Consider the following 14277-nt stretch of genomic DNA (forward strand, 5'->3'; position numbering starts at 1 on the left):
AGACTGGCTTTTGGGTCCAAATAAATTATTTATTACCTCTTCTTAAGGACAAGATAACATTCACAGTGCAAACCAAGATGAAGGGCTGTTGATAGGTGGTCCAGTGAGAGTCCCATTTAGCATTTCTTAAAGTTGCCTTACCTGGGGTGGCAAACCAATCGCATAGTTCGCTAGAGGGGCTGTGGCATAAGATGTATAGGAGAAGGAAGAAACACAAGAAAATTGGCTTTCTTTGAGGAAATACAAAATGAACGGCTGGAGGAAGATGCTGAATGTAATGTCATAGCCAAAGAGACAGCCTTGTTCCTATCCTTCACTCTACAGTGGGAGAAACCAGGGGGCCCAAGATCTGCTAGTTTCCTTAAGGACACCATACTCCATGAGTCAGGGTAGTTCCTCGTAGCCTGGTTCTGCATGCTCTGTTGTGTATGTAGAAGACATTTTCTATGCTTGTAGCTTTAATTATTCATTATATTATAATTCATTCGATTTAATTAATAAATATTTAAGTATCGATTGGTTTTTCATTTTGTCTTTTCCTCCAAGTAGAACCCCCATTAAGTTCTTACCTGTTGCTTTATCTGATTTTATATTTTTAGCAGAGCCACGCCCAGGCCTCATGGAGTATGTCCCTCACACCCCTGTTCTGATCTGTAAACCAATAGGGTAAAGCGACCTGGGGGAAAAGTTATGTTGTCTTCTTCCCCCTCCCAGGTCAGGAGTGACAGATAACAAAGGCTGGGAAATTAACGGCTCTTTCTAATAGCTTGATAATTAGTTTGTCAATACCAATTAACTAAAAAACAACTATCTGAAAAGGTAGGTCAGAAAATCCTCTTGACTCTTTCTTGCTTACTGTATACATTGCTTGTTATATACTATACTATACTATACTATACTATACTATACTATACTATACTATACTACTATACATGTCACTGTATATATCAGCTAAGGATATCCTAGCCCAGGGCCGGAAGGACGTAGCCATAAAGTCTGGGTACAATTCTTCCAGGCCCTGGCCAGTGTCAGTGAGCGACAAGGTTTTCCTCACTTTCTTGGGCAATTCTCTCCGTTCCTTTAAGGCAGGTATGTTAATTTGTTGGTAAGCTTGCAAAGAGATGGATGTGGTTTTCTGCTCCTTTGTATCCTAAGGGGGAGATGACTTGGACATGGAAGTGCTTGACAACCAAGAATGAGGATTGGAGTTGGGATCCCAGAACCCGTGTGAAATCTGGGTGGGCGACTCGACCTGTATCCCTAGCATATAGGATCGTGTGGTAGGAATCCTCAGGCAAGCTGGCTGTCGAGAGTAGCCAGAACTCTGAGCTCTAGGTTCAGTGGGAAGCTCGATTTCAATATGTAAGGTGCAGAAGGATTGAGGAAGATATCCCATGCACGTTTTCGGCGGACACACACATGCACCTGCACCTATAGCTATCCACATACACACATACATGTATAGTACTGTTCAAGTAGGAACTGAAGAAAAAATACATTTTAGATAGAACCAAAAATAATACTTAGGACTAGATCTTACCCAGGAGGCGAGATATTAATACTCTGAAGAGTGTGAAACTGTCGAAAGAAATAAAGTTTGAAAATGGTGCTGGGGGTGGGGTGGGCAAGCATAGCGGTCCATGCCTGATATCTCAGCGCTTGTAGGTAGAGGCAGGGAGATCTGAGAATTTGAGACCAGCTTGGGCTATGTAGTGAGGCCTATCTCAAACAAAAATAAAAAATAATGTTCTGGTTTCGTATTAAAAAACTTAACGTTGTTAATACTAACCAAAGAATACTATGGATTCAGTGTGATCTTTATCAAAATTACAAATTCTTTTTCAGAAAAGAAATATAAGAGTTTATCCTTAAGTTAATAGAGAGTCTCATGGGGATTTATTTTGTATGCCTGTCATGGCTATTCTTGACTGCAAACTGGGCAACATCTGGAATTAACTAAACACAAGCAGCTAGGCATACTTCTGAGGAATTTTCAGGATTGGGTCGTTTGAGGCAGGAAGACCCACCTTAAATCTGGACCATACCTTTTAGTGTCAGCTCACATAAAAGGATATTTCCTTCACAAGTGGCAAGGTTATATGAGAGGGGTCTCTTCTCTCTCTCTCTCTCTCTCTCTCTCTCTCTCTCTCTCTCTCTCTTACTTTTTTTTTTAATTCTTTAATCCTTTTTCACAGTCCAGACTTCATCCACCTCCTGGTTTGCCCATGCCCACCCCCAACACATATCTCCTTCCCCCCCACTGTCCCCACCCCCACCCCATCCCACCAGGCCTTCCCACTCCCTGGGGCCTCAGGTCTCTGGAGAGTTAGGTGCATCTTCTCTCACTGAGTCCAGACCCGGGACTCTGCTGTATCTGTGTTGGAGGCCTCATGTCAGCTGATGTATGCTGCCTGGTTGGTGGCTCAGTGTCCGAGAGATCTCGGGGCCCAGGTTAGTTGAGGCTGCTGGTCTTCCTCCTCCTCAGCTTCTTTCAGCCTTTCCCTAATTTAACCACAGGGGTCCCCGACTTCTGTCCATTGGCTGGGTGAGGGTATCTGCATCTGACTCTTTCAGCTGCTTGTTGGGTCTCTCGGAGGACAGCTATGCCAGGCTCCTGTCTGTAAGCTCATCATAGCATCAGTAACAGTGTTAGGGCCCCAGGCCGCCCCTTGAGCTTGATCCCAAATTTGGGCCTGTCACTGGACCTCCTATCTCTCATGCTCTTCTCCATTTTTGTCCCTGCAGTTCCTTCAGACAGGAGCAATTCTGGGTCAGAGCTTTTGACTGTAGCCACTGTCCCCACTCCTTGGGGCTTGTGTTTCTCAGGGAACAGTGGGAGTGGGAGAAGAGAAGCAGCTTTCCAGGAGAGCTGGGGAGTGAGTAATGAGTAATGTGGGGCTTTGGTCTGAGTTCTGACACCTCTGAGTTTTAAGGCCACACGATCTATCCGCCATGCTAAGGACACATGTTAAGAAATATGACAGTGGCGTCAGCTCACCTGAGTATCCTTAAATTTCTTGGAACACATTTTTAATATTTTGTGAGTTGTTGCAGACCCTAAGGGGTCATAATCCAGGCAGGGACTTAGGAGGAGGTAAGAAGCATGGAGTCCCTGCTTGGATTATTCTCCTCTTCTTCTTCCTCCTCCTCTTCTTCCTCTTCCTCTTCCTCCTCCTCTTCTTCCTCTTCCTCCTCCTCCTCCTTTCTGCTTGCTCCTGGTGCATAAGCTCTGCCTAATCTCTTGTTTGTAGAGCAGGGGACCAGGGAACACGGCCTGTAGTGTTCATCTCCAAATCTTTCCTTGTGGAGGCCAGGGTTGCAGCTCTCTCTTGCAAAAGGTCCTGGCAAGACACAAACAAACAAACAAACAAACAAACAAACAAAACCAAACAAAGTCAATAGCAACCTGCTTTGGAATAAGACAAAGAGGTGTCTGGTTGGCAGGTGTCACGGTAATTGTCATTGATAACATTTCAACATGCGAGTCTCCGCCAGGCCCCTTCCTCTGTGATTTGAGATCCAGCTGTGTATATTTTTAGACTTTGCGGTCTATCATAAGCTTCAGGCACTAGACTGAAAGAAGAGTGTCAGCACAGTCATTTCACATCAGGATGGAGCATGTGTGGACGAGGAGACGTGTGTGACAAACCTAGCGTGCTTTTCATGGGGACACTGCTCCAAGGACCGATGTTCTATGGGCAGCACAGGACAATTGAGGCTTGAGTGGCACTTGAGGTGATAACCTACTTTGGGTCTGATGGTCCCTGAGACCTGCTCTTACATTTACGACGGCTCAGGCTTAGAGCAAGCACCCACAGAGGCCAAGCTGGAGGCTTCTACAAGATTCTCCCAGCATTCACATTCAGAGCACCAGGTTGGTTGGTGGCACCATTCCTCTGATCTCTTTGGGTACCAGGTTAACGCAGGGCAAATGGAGGCCAGGGTCTATGGTCTGACATGCCCCAGTTATCCAATTCTGTACTGGCACACATGGAAACATCTGAGACCCTTAGGCTTGGCACCATTTGGGGACAGCTTACCACATACATATTTTTATAAGTGACAGTTGGTTGAAATGTTATTTATGTAAAATAGCACCCCCACAAGAAAGATCGCTCTTGCTTGACAAATCTGGGATGCAAAAAATTCTGGAGGCAAACATCTTTTACTGCCAAAACCTTTCTGGAGGTCCCACAGAATACCTTCCTGGAAGAAATCAATTCAAAATCGTGTGTGTGTGTGTGTGTGTGTGTGTGTGTGTGTGTATGTGTGTGTGTGTGTGTTGAGGCACATACTCCCTAAATGGATTTTGGAGGTGTTAAATGCTCAAGAGTCAGAAAGGGTGCGGCTGTGACGTCAGGATGGATGACATCCAGAGCAGGCTGTGAGAATGGAGATGGCAAAGAAAGAGAGGGTGAGAATGTCAGACTTAGACTGAGAAAACTGACAAGAAACAAACCTACACTCTCTGAGGACAAAGGTCAGGTTCCATGGATATCTGCCAGGCACATTCAGGCCTTACAGCCGAACCCCACTGCTGTTGAATCAGGGCTTCTTTAAGTGAATGTTTCACCACCTGCAGCCTGGAAGGTCTTGCCCAGGCGTCGTGAGGCTCCCAGGCTTCACCCCCTGACCCCCTACCCCTGTCAGAATTCAGAACCAGGGTCAGAGCTCAGGAGATGGGAGGCAGGCAGGTATTCCAAGATGTCCGCTTACTTCCAGAAAAATCTGGAAGTGAGGGGGCTGCTCCACTGCCCCTTACTTTCTCTCTCTGTCTCTTGAAAAGAACTCTTTGCTGGATCCCCGTTCTTCCCTGAAGCTATTTGTCTTAGGGTTATGATGTCTTAGGTTGCAATGAAAAAGCACGACCAATGTAAACTGGGAAGAAATAGTTTATTTGGCTTACATGACCATATTATCATTGAAGGAAGTCAGGACAGGAAGTCAAGCATGACTGGAACCTGGAGGTAGGACCTAAAGCAGAGGCCAAGGAGTGCTGCTTCCTGGCTTGCTCAGCCTGCTTTCTTATAGAACCCAGAACCACTAGCCCACGGATGGCCCCACCCACAGTGATCTGGGCCTCCCCGTCAATCTCTAATTAAGAAAGTGCCCCACAGGATTGCAACAGCGGGATCTTATGGAGACATTTCCTTCATCGAGGCTTTCCCCCTCTCAGATGACTCTATTTTGTGTCAAGTTGACATAAAACTGGCCAGCACACTACTTTCATGTTCTGATATCAGAAGTGAATATGGCAATGATACACTTCTGGGACAGGGTTGTATCTGAATAGACGCAGAAGGATGGGGTAGCATTGCCTATGACAAACACACATAGCATTCACAGCCAGGAGGGAAAGAGGTTGGAGCCTCTTCTCAGTGGATCTCACAAACATAGGTAAGACTGTTCTGTAGCAACTTTCCTCCTCTCCCTGCCCTGCCTGCTGCCTCTGTGGTCTCTTGCTACTTTGTGTCTGTCTCAAGTGTTGTTCTCCCGAGGATCAGAGTCCCGCCCTTCTTAACCAACTGTGTGTCAGATGGCTCATTCAGTAAGGAAGGCAGCAACGGTAAAGATGTGAACTCCCAGGTCCTTATGTCCTCCTTAGTATTGATTCAGAATCCAGATGAGGCAACCAGCATACTCCAGAGCAGAATATCACTTACTAGAGACTATTGATGACCGAAGGTACTGTTGAGGAAGAAAACACTCTTGTGGAGAGCTGGTATCGGGCAGGAAGTTAGATCTTATAGGGACTGACCAAGATTCCCCCTAAGAGGATATAGATTAGAATGAGTGGTAGTGGTCATTCCAACTCAGACCCACATGATAAAGTAAAGAACAGTCATTGACTATAGCTATATGACTTCAAACAGGCTTCAGGGGTTCATTCACCTATGGACTCTCATGTACCACATCCCCCCTTTTATGGTTTTCACCTATGAGCTATCACTCACCCCCCCCACCCCCTTAGTGTAGTAAACCAATGTAATCTGGATCTTCCTCTTGTTCACCTGTCAGTCCAAAGTCGAAGGAAGGAAACTGATACTTTCAGTTACCTGGACCACAAAGAAAGGATTCCATCCTCAATGGCTTCTGGCCTGCTAGTCTAACAGTAGTACCCGCTGAGCTCTCTGACAGTTGCACTTGGAACTCGTGCATCTGGAATGCTTACCGTGCCTTAGGTGAGGCAGGTTAGAAAGATGGAAAATTAAAGGGGCTTCGAGAAGAGAAAGGAGGCCCTTCCTCTGAGGATGATTGAAGCAATCACTCTAGCAGTCAGCTGTTGCTTTAAGGCCTCTCTCCTATCCTCTCTCCTTGGAAACTTCCTGTGCAGTCCTAGTGGTTCCTGGTTTCACCTTATCATATTACAACCTCATCCAAGGCACCTCAGCAGCCAACCTGGGCTCAAGAGCCACCAATTGGTCTATGGTCAATGCTAAGACGACGAATTGTTACTCCCCCTTGAGGAGCCCACACCCAGTGTATGCCTTTCTGAGTACCTCTCTTTCTCTTAACTCTCATGCTTAGTGTCTACATTAAATTATTTGTAATAAAATTGCCAGCTCTACTTCACACTGACCAGCCCTGAAATTTTTTTTTTTCTGTGTTGAAGTCATGAATCCTATTTTGACCTTGGTTCTTACAAGATGAGAACTCCCTGGGTTGCTGAAGGTGACACCATAGAGCTATGTCTTCGTCCCCTTATGCTGACATAAGGCATAAGACAACTCACTTAAACGTCTCAGCAATCCTCAGAAGTAGTAGTGTTAATCATGGGACACAGAAAGTCCGATGAACTTATCCAGAGCCACACAGCAGTAACCGGGAGAGAAGAATCCCGACTCTCCTGTGGTTGCAAGGAGCCAGTGCTGATCGTAAGGATAAAGGAATGGGTGTACAAGTTACTGTGAGTGGAGGAAGATGTTCGGTTGAGAGGCCGCGAAACCTGGTATAGAGAAAGGCTTTATTAAATGGTTGCTTGGCTTGGCAGGATGCTGGGGAAGTGGGTTGTTGGTAGAGGCTACCAATTCTCTGTCTCCTCTGGAGGTGCTGGCGAATAACAGCTCCAGATCGTGCCCCAAATCAGCCCAGGATCAAGCACTTAGGTTTTTTGACCTGGGCATGATTGATTCACTCCTAGAGCCCTGGCGGGTACTTTTGAACGCAGATATTGCACATGAGTGAGTGCGTGCGTGCGTGCGTGCGTGCCTGTTGGGGTTGCTTACAAAGTCTCAGGGGGTGAGTGTTGAACAGACAAATGACAATAGCAGGTCAGGAAAAAGAGGTGCTACAAAATTACCCTGCAAAGTGAGCGACCAAGTGCGCACATACGCAGGGTGTGGGGGGTGGGGTGGGGTGAAGGCCGAGAGAGAGAAACAGAGATAGAGAGACAGAGAGTCAGAGACAGAGAGAGAAAGAGATAGAGAGAGACAGAGAGACAGAGAGAGCCCTTGACAATGAGAGCCAATGAGAGTGTGCCTTGCGACCATGGGAACCATAATTGGGCCCTGAGATGGGATAGGACTAGGAAGGAGAATACATCCCAACAGAGCCTCATAGAAGAGCGAGCTTAAATCAGAATAAGAGAGACAGCTGGCGGTGAAGTCTAAAAGGAAAGAACCATTAGATCAGGGATTCTCAACCTGTTGGTCTGACCACTGGAAAACATGCATTTCAGATAGTCTTGGGAACTTTGTTGCTCCTCTACAAAATTACAGTTACAAAGTAGCAATGAAAATAATTTTATGGTTGCTGGGGGTGGGGTGTGTTTCAGCACAACTGTGAGGAACTGTATGGAACAGCATTAGGAAGATTGGGAAGCACTGCTTTGGATAAATGTCCCACACCAAAGGGGGGATATCTGACTTGTATGAGTTTATTTTTATTTTTCTATTTTTTTTTTTTTTTTGGTTCTTTTTTTCGGAGCTGGGGACCGAACCCAGGGCCTTGCGCTTCCTAGGCAAGCGCTCTACCACTGAGCTAAATCCCCAACCCCTATTTTTCTATTTTTTATGGAGGAGGAAGAGTCACATCACATTCATTTTGATTTTTAGTCTACGTGAATCCAGGCATGAAGCCAAATTCAAGGTAGGACTCTGCTGAGACACAGCAAGAACACCGTTCTGGAGTCAATGTGTCATGCATCAGCTGTAATCAGTGTTTATAGCACCAGCAGAAATTAATAGAGACCCCATAAAACTGTCAATTTGGGGTCACCAAAGGAGATTTTGAGAAAGAAAGTCATCTCTGCCTTCTCTGTGAGGATGAACACCCCATTAGCTGTTTCAACAGTCTTTGTGTCATGTGATAAGTCCATCATGTGATAAGTATGTCATGTGGTAAGTATATCATGTGATAAGTCCATCATGTGATAAGTCCGTCATGTGATAAGTATGTCATGGATAAGTATGTCATGTGATAAGTATGTCATGGATAAGTATGTCATGTGATAAGTATGTCATGTGATAAGTCCGTCATGTGATAAGTCTGTCATGTGATAAGTATGTCATGGATAAGTATGTCATGTGATAAGTACAGCAACTATGCTGGAAATGGCTTGTCTCTCAGTTCTTCTCAACAATGCTTTTATTCCTCTTGAGCTTTTTCGTTTCTTTCCCTTTCCCAGTCATTGGGCCAGCCTGCCCCAGGGCGGAAGTTTTAGAGGACAATTTGTAATAAATATGCTGAGGTCTGAGGTGGGATACCCAAATCTTCAGAGCCAGCTTCTCAGGGAGTTCAAACAGTAACAAGCACTTGGCAGTTTCCCAACACAATCTATTTACAAAAAGGCTACTGCTGGAAGGGTCAGAGAGGGGAGAGGGGACCCAGAACTCTACACCAGACGGGAGACTTGCAGTTTAGTCCCAGTGATGGAAGACTGGACCCACAGTGTCTGCCCTTTCTAACCTGTTTGGAGATGGCCAAATGAATCTTATCAGCTGGGTCATGCACTTGGGATAGAAACATCATGTATCAACTATAATTAACACTTATGCCACCAACATAAATTAATAGAGAAAGCCCCCTAAGACTGTCAATTTGGGGGACAAGACACAGAAAGCATTTTTTCTTAGAGTATTATCAGACAGATTTTTTTGATTTTGGAGGACCTTCCAAGGCCTGACACTATTACTGAAGCTATGGTGTGCTTACAGACAGCAGCCTAGCTTGGCCACCCTCCGAGAGACCCAACAAGCAGCTCAAAGAGTCAGATGCAGATACTTACACCCAACCAATGGTCAGAAGCTGGGGACCCCTGTGGTTGGATTAGGGAAAAGCTGGAAAAAGCTGAGGAGGAGGGCAACCCCATAGGAAGAGGAGCGATCTCAACTAATCTGCGCCTCTAAGATCTCTCAGACACGGAGCCACAAACCAGGCAGCATACACCAGCTGATATGAGGTCCCCCTATACTGGTCTGGCCTCAGTGAGAGAAGATGCACTTAACTCTCAACACTCCCTAGGGAGTGGGGAGGTCTGGTGGGGGGTGGTGAAGATATCCTCTTGGAGATAGGGGGAGGAAGTATGGGATGAGGAACAGTCAGAGGGTGGACTGGAAGGGGAATAGTGACTGACTGGACTGTCAAAAAAAAAAAAAAAAGATAAAAAAATAAAAAAACAGAACAAAACAAAACTACATAAGGTCATGTCAGTCTGCATTTATGACCAGGACGGATCACATTGCCAGAAGTATCTGCCTTTATCCAAGTCTAACCTGACATCCTCCCTTGCTAGACTTGGTTGTGAACAACTTCTTAGAAGCCTGTACCTGCATTGTTTTGTATGTCTATAAAATAAGGCAGACAATTAGGAAAACTTAACAAGAACCTCCCTCCTATAAAAACTAAGGGCCTTTCTCTCGAGGCTTTGAGAGTTAGAATATTTCCAGTTCTTCAGGAGGCCAATGACCAGGGAGTCAGGGAGAATCTTGCAGGCAATGGTTTCAGTTTGTAAGTAAAAGCAAGTGGGAGAATTGAGGGGGTGTGTCCTTTCTTCTACTCCTTTTCGGTCCATGTCTGAAAGAGCACATCCATCCTGGGGGGGGGGTTGGGGGGGGAGAGAGAGAGAGAGAGAGAGAGAGAGAGAGAGAGAGAGAGAGAGAGAGAGCTCATCATGCTCAGATGTGATTTTATCCTCCTGAAGGGACCTGAGCTGGAGAGAGGCACAAGTGGCCTGCGTTTAGCTGTGACTTGTAGCTCTGTCCCCTGATAGCTTTGCCTATACCCTAGATGTCTCTGATCCCACCTCTAAAGGGAAAACAAAACTGGGCAAGATCAATGGAGTTAATTCTTCTCTGGTGTTTCATCCCTCTGCACCTAGAGGTGACTTGGGCCTATGGTGTTGTGGTGGTTGTATATGCTTGGCCCAGGGAGTGCCACTATTTGGAGGTGTGGCCCTGTTGGAGTAGGTGCGTCACTGTAGGTGTGGGCTCTAAAACCCTAGTCCTAGTTGCTTGGAAGCCAGTCTTCTGCTAGCAGCCTTCAGATGAAGATGTAGAACTCCCAGCTCCTCCTGCACCATGCCTGCCTGGATGCTGCCATGTTCCCGCCTTGGTGATAATGGACTGAATCTCTGAACCTGTAAGCTAGCCCCAATTCAATGTTGTCCTTTATAAGAGTTGCCTTGGTCATGGTGTCTTTTCACAGTAGTAAAACCCTAACTTAGGTTTCACCAGTGTTTAATCAGTGTGATCCAACTGGGTGTCCCTAGGATAAGCTTCCAGAGTAGGACTGACTCTTGCTTTCCACTGCCTTTGATCCTGGTCCTTGATATTTTTGCATGCAACTTAAATATTTCTGATGCATCTGTGCTGGCTAGTTTTATGTCACCTGGACAAACGATAGAATCATTTGGGAAGACGGAACCTCAATTGAGAGAATGCCCTGATCAGACTGCACTGCATGCAAGCATGGGGCACATTTTTAAAAGTAGTGATTGATGTGGGAGGACTTGAGAAAATTGTGGGTGGTGCCACCCCCAGGTAGGTGGTGGTGGAGTGTATAGGAAAGCAGGTTGAGCAAGCATTGAGGACCAAGCCAGTAAGCAGCACCCCGGTGTTGCTTCTGCTTCAGTTCCTGCCTTCAGGATCCTGTCCCAAGTTCCTGCCCTGACTTCCCTCAGTGATGGAGTGTTGCCTGAGAGTTTTAAAATAAAATAAACCCTTTCTTCCCCACGTTGCTTTCCTTGTGGTGTCTTATAACAGCATTATAAACCTCAACTAAGACAGTGCATGCTCCTAAAATATGCTAAACTTTGCTGTGAAAAGAACAAAAGCATGATGCCCAAGAGATCGAACACTCACTCTTCACTGAAGGCTACATAGTGGGTTAAGGTTCTATTATTCAGGGTTAAGTAGTCTCGAAGGATCTTCCCATTTCATGCAAAGGGGAATGGGACCCCAAACACATCCCAAATAGTAGCTTGACTGAGTGTTAGCTAATGGGATAGCATTCGACTCTCACCCTGACATAAGCTTTGCAAATTCCTAGCTGGCTGAGAGAATCAGGCCAAGGTTTGAGATATCTTGGGTGAAACAGAATGAGGAGAAATCTCTCAGTTTTAGGGTCTTTCCCATCTGTTAGCTCACATTACATTTAAAAAAAAAAACTACACAGGAAGCAAGCAAGGAAGACATTCATGATGACCTCCTCCTCCTCCTAACTTAAAGAGGTTTGTCAGGGTTGAGAAAGCTTCCCCCACCCCAGTTTACCACATGTAAATGGGATTTAAGTTCATATAATTAAGAGAATACTAAATGTAGAAAAAAAAAAAAACCCCAAAGCCCAAACATTTAATAGAACCGAGAAAGTGATGGCTTCACCTGATGTTTCCTGGGCTTGCCTGGGTTATTCTAACTGGAGGCAAGGAATCTGGTGCGGGGTGGGGTGGGGTTCATTCTATTTCTGCTAGGGACAGCAAGCCTGGAAATAACAGGCAGAGAGAAAAGGAATTAAGGGCCAGCAAAGCCTGTATCTCCAGCCTCCAGCCCAAGCAGGCTGATCCTTCCTCAGATGCAGCAAGCCGCCCACTGACAACACCTGTCTAGCCCTTAGCAGTTTATCCTGTGGTTTCCCTATCACACTTGTGCCTTCCAAACATTTGGCCTTGGGCTGCTCCAAATCTATGTGAAGCTTTCCAGTTTGAGCCATCTCAAAATGTCAGCTCCCTTTGTAAGTTGGCCAGTGTTGGAGGCACAGGGCTGGCAAAACTCTTTAAGTCCTCTTTAAAAACCAGTAAATGCATCATGCAAAAGCAACGTGTTAAAGAACAAAACCAAAACTAAAAGTTAACCACAGTAAAACTACCCACCTTGGAGGTCTGATAGTTGCTCCCTAGTTTGATTAAAAAAAAAAAAAAGATGCATTGGCCATATCATTTGGCATGGAGTCTGTGTGGGAGTCTCCTCTGGACGCCTCCTCCCACCCCCCATTCTATGGTCACAGGAAGAAATCAAGAAGGTCAAAATCAAAAAAGGAAAAAAATAAGATTAAATGATTTATGGTGTGTGACTGACTTCTTTTTTTTTTTTTGGTTTTTTTTTTTTGGAGCTGGGGACCGAACCCAGGGCCTTGTGCTTCCTAGGTAAGCGCTCTACCACTGAGCTAAATCCCCAGCCCCGTGTGACTGACTTCTTGTGGCCTAGAAATTCTTGGCATGTAGTGATTCTCTGACGGCTCAGTGGTACCAGGAAACACAGACAAACACAGGATGGCCTGAATGCTTCACTGCCTCAAAGTGCCCTGGTTTCTCAGGAACTGAAATGCACATAGTGCCCCAGGAACCACAGGCTGTCACCTGAAAAGCCTATGATACATGCCTGTCTTAGGGTTTTACTGCTGTGAACAGATACCGTGACCAAGACAACTCTTATAAAAGACAACATTTAATTGGGGCTGACTTACAGGTTCAGAGGTTCAGTCCATTATCATCAAGGCAGGAGCATGCTAGTGCCCAGGCAGGCATAGTGCAGGAGGAGCTGAGAGTTCTACATCTTCATCCGAATTCTGTTAGCAGAATTCTCGCCTCCAGGCAGCTAGGATGAGGGACTTAAAGGCCACACGCACAGTGACACACCTATTCCAACAAAGCCACATATGTTTCAACAGGGCCACACCTCTAATAGTGCCACACCCTGGGCTGAGCATACACAAACCACCATAATGCCTCTCAAGGCAGCTAGGCTGGGCCAACTCCATGATTTACTGATGTATGACACCAGCTATCGATAAAAACATGCACAGATGTTTATGGATTTACTGAAAACCATAGAACCAAGAAACGTTGCTCAAAAGTTCTGTTATCTCCCAGGAAAAGTAAGTTAAAGCTTTCTGGCATACTTTGCATACCCTACGTATCCATTTAAAGTATGCACTGTGGAGACTGGTGGGTCATGTGTGAATGAAGGCCAGGAGTTAACCTTGGGTGTTGTTCCTCAGGGGCCACCCACACTTTTTACTTTAGGTCAGGGTCCTACACTAGTCTGGAACTCACCAAGTAGATTAGCCTGGCTACCCAAGAAGCCCCAGAGAACCACCTGTCTCATAGCTGGCATTACAAGTGTATGCCACCATACAATCTGCTTAAGAAAACATTTTCATGCGTGAGTGCTGCCTTTACATAGTTTCTGCTCTTCTTCCCTTCCAACTCACAGGGCCTCTTGAAATCCCTCTCCCGTGGCCCCTTACTACCTTCCTGACTTCTATCTGCATTCAGATGTAAAGATCTGAAGCTAGCGTTCACATATGAGAGAAAAATATTTGGGACTTGTCATTATAGGTCTGGGTTACCTCACAAAGAATGACGATTCCCAGCTCCATCCATTTGCCTGTGAATTTCATATGAATAGTACTTTGCAGTAGAAACAACTACATTTTTTTCCTTTTAAAAAACAAATCAGGAAGAGTTTATTTTCCCCTTTTATTAACCATAGATTCCTTTTATTCATCCAATATAATCTGAATGGTTTCCCCTCCTTTATTCCTCCCAGCTCCTCCCCACCTCCTGTCCTGTCCAGATCCACTCCCTTTATGTCTCTCATTAGGAAACAGCAGGCTTCTAAGACATAACAACAAAACATAATAAAAGATAAGGTAAAATGAAATCTATCCTATCAAACCTGGACATTATCCATTCACCTGTTCAGCTATATCCATGTTGTTTCTGTTCCTCAAATACTGTGAATAAAGCAGCAAGGAACATGGGTGGCCAGGTATCTATGCCACAGCATACAGGGTTCTCTGGGAATATGTCCAGGACTGGTATAGCTGGATCATATGGTA

Source organism: Rattus rattus, chromosome 4 (assembly GCF_011064425.1).
Source record: "Rattus rattus isolate New Zealand chromosome 4, Rrattus_CSIRO_v1, whole genome shotgun sequence".
Taxonomy (NCBI): domain Eukaryota; kingdom Metazoa; phylum Chordata; class Mammalia; order Rodentia; family Muridae; genus Rattus; species Rattus rattus.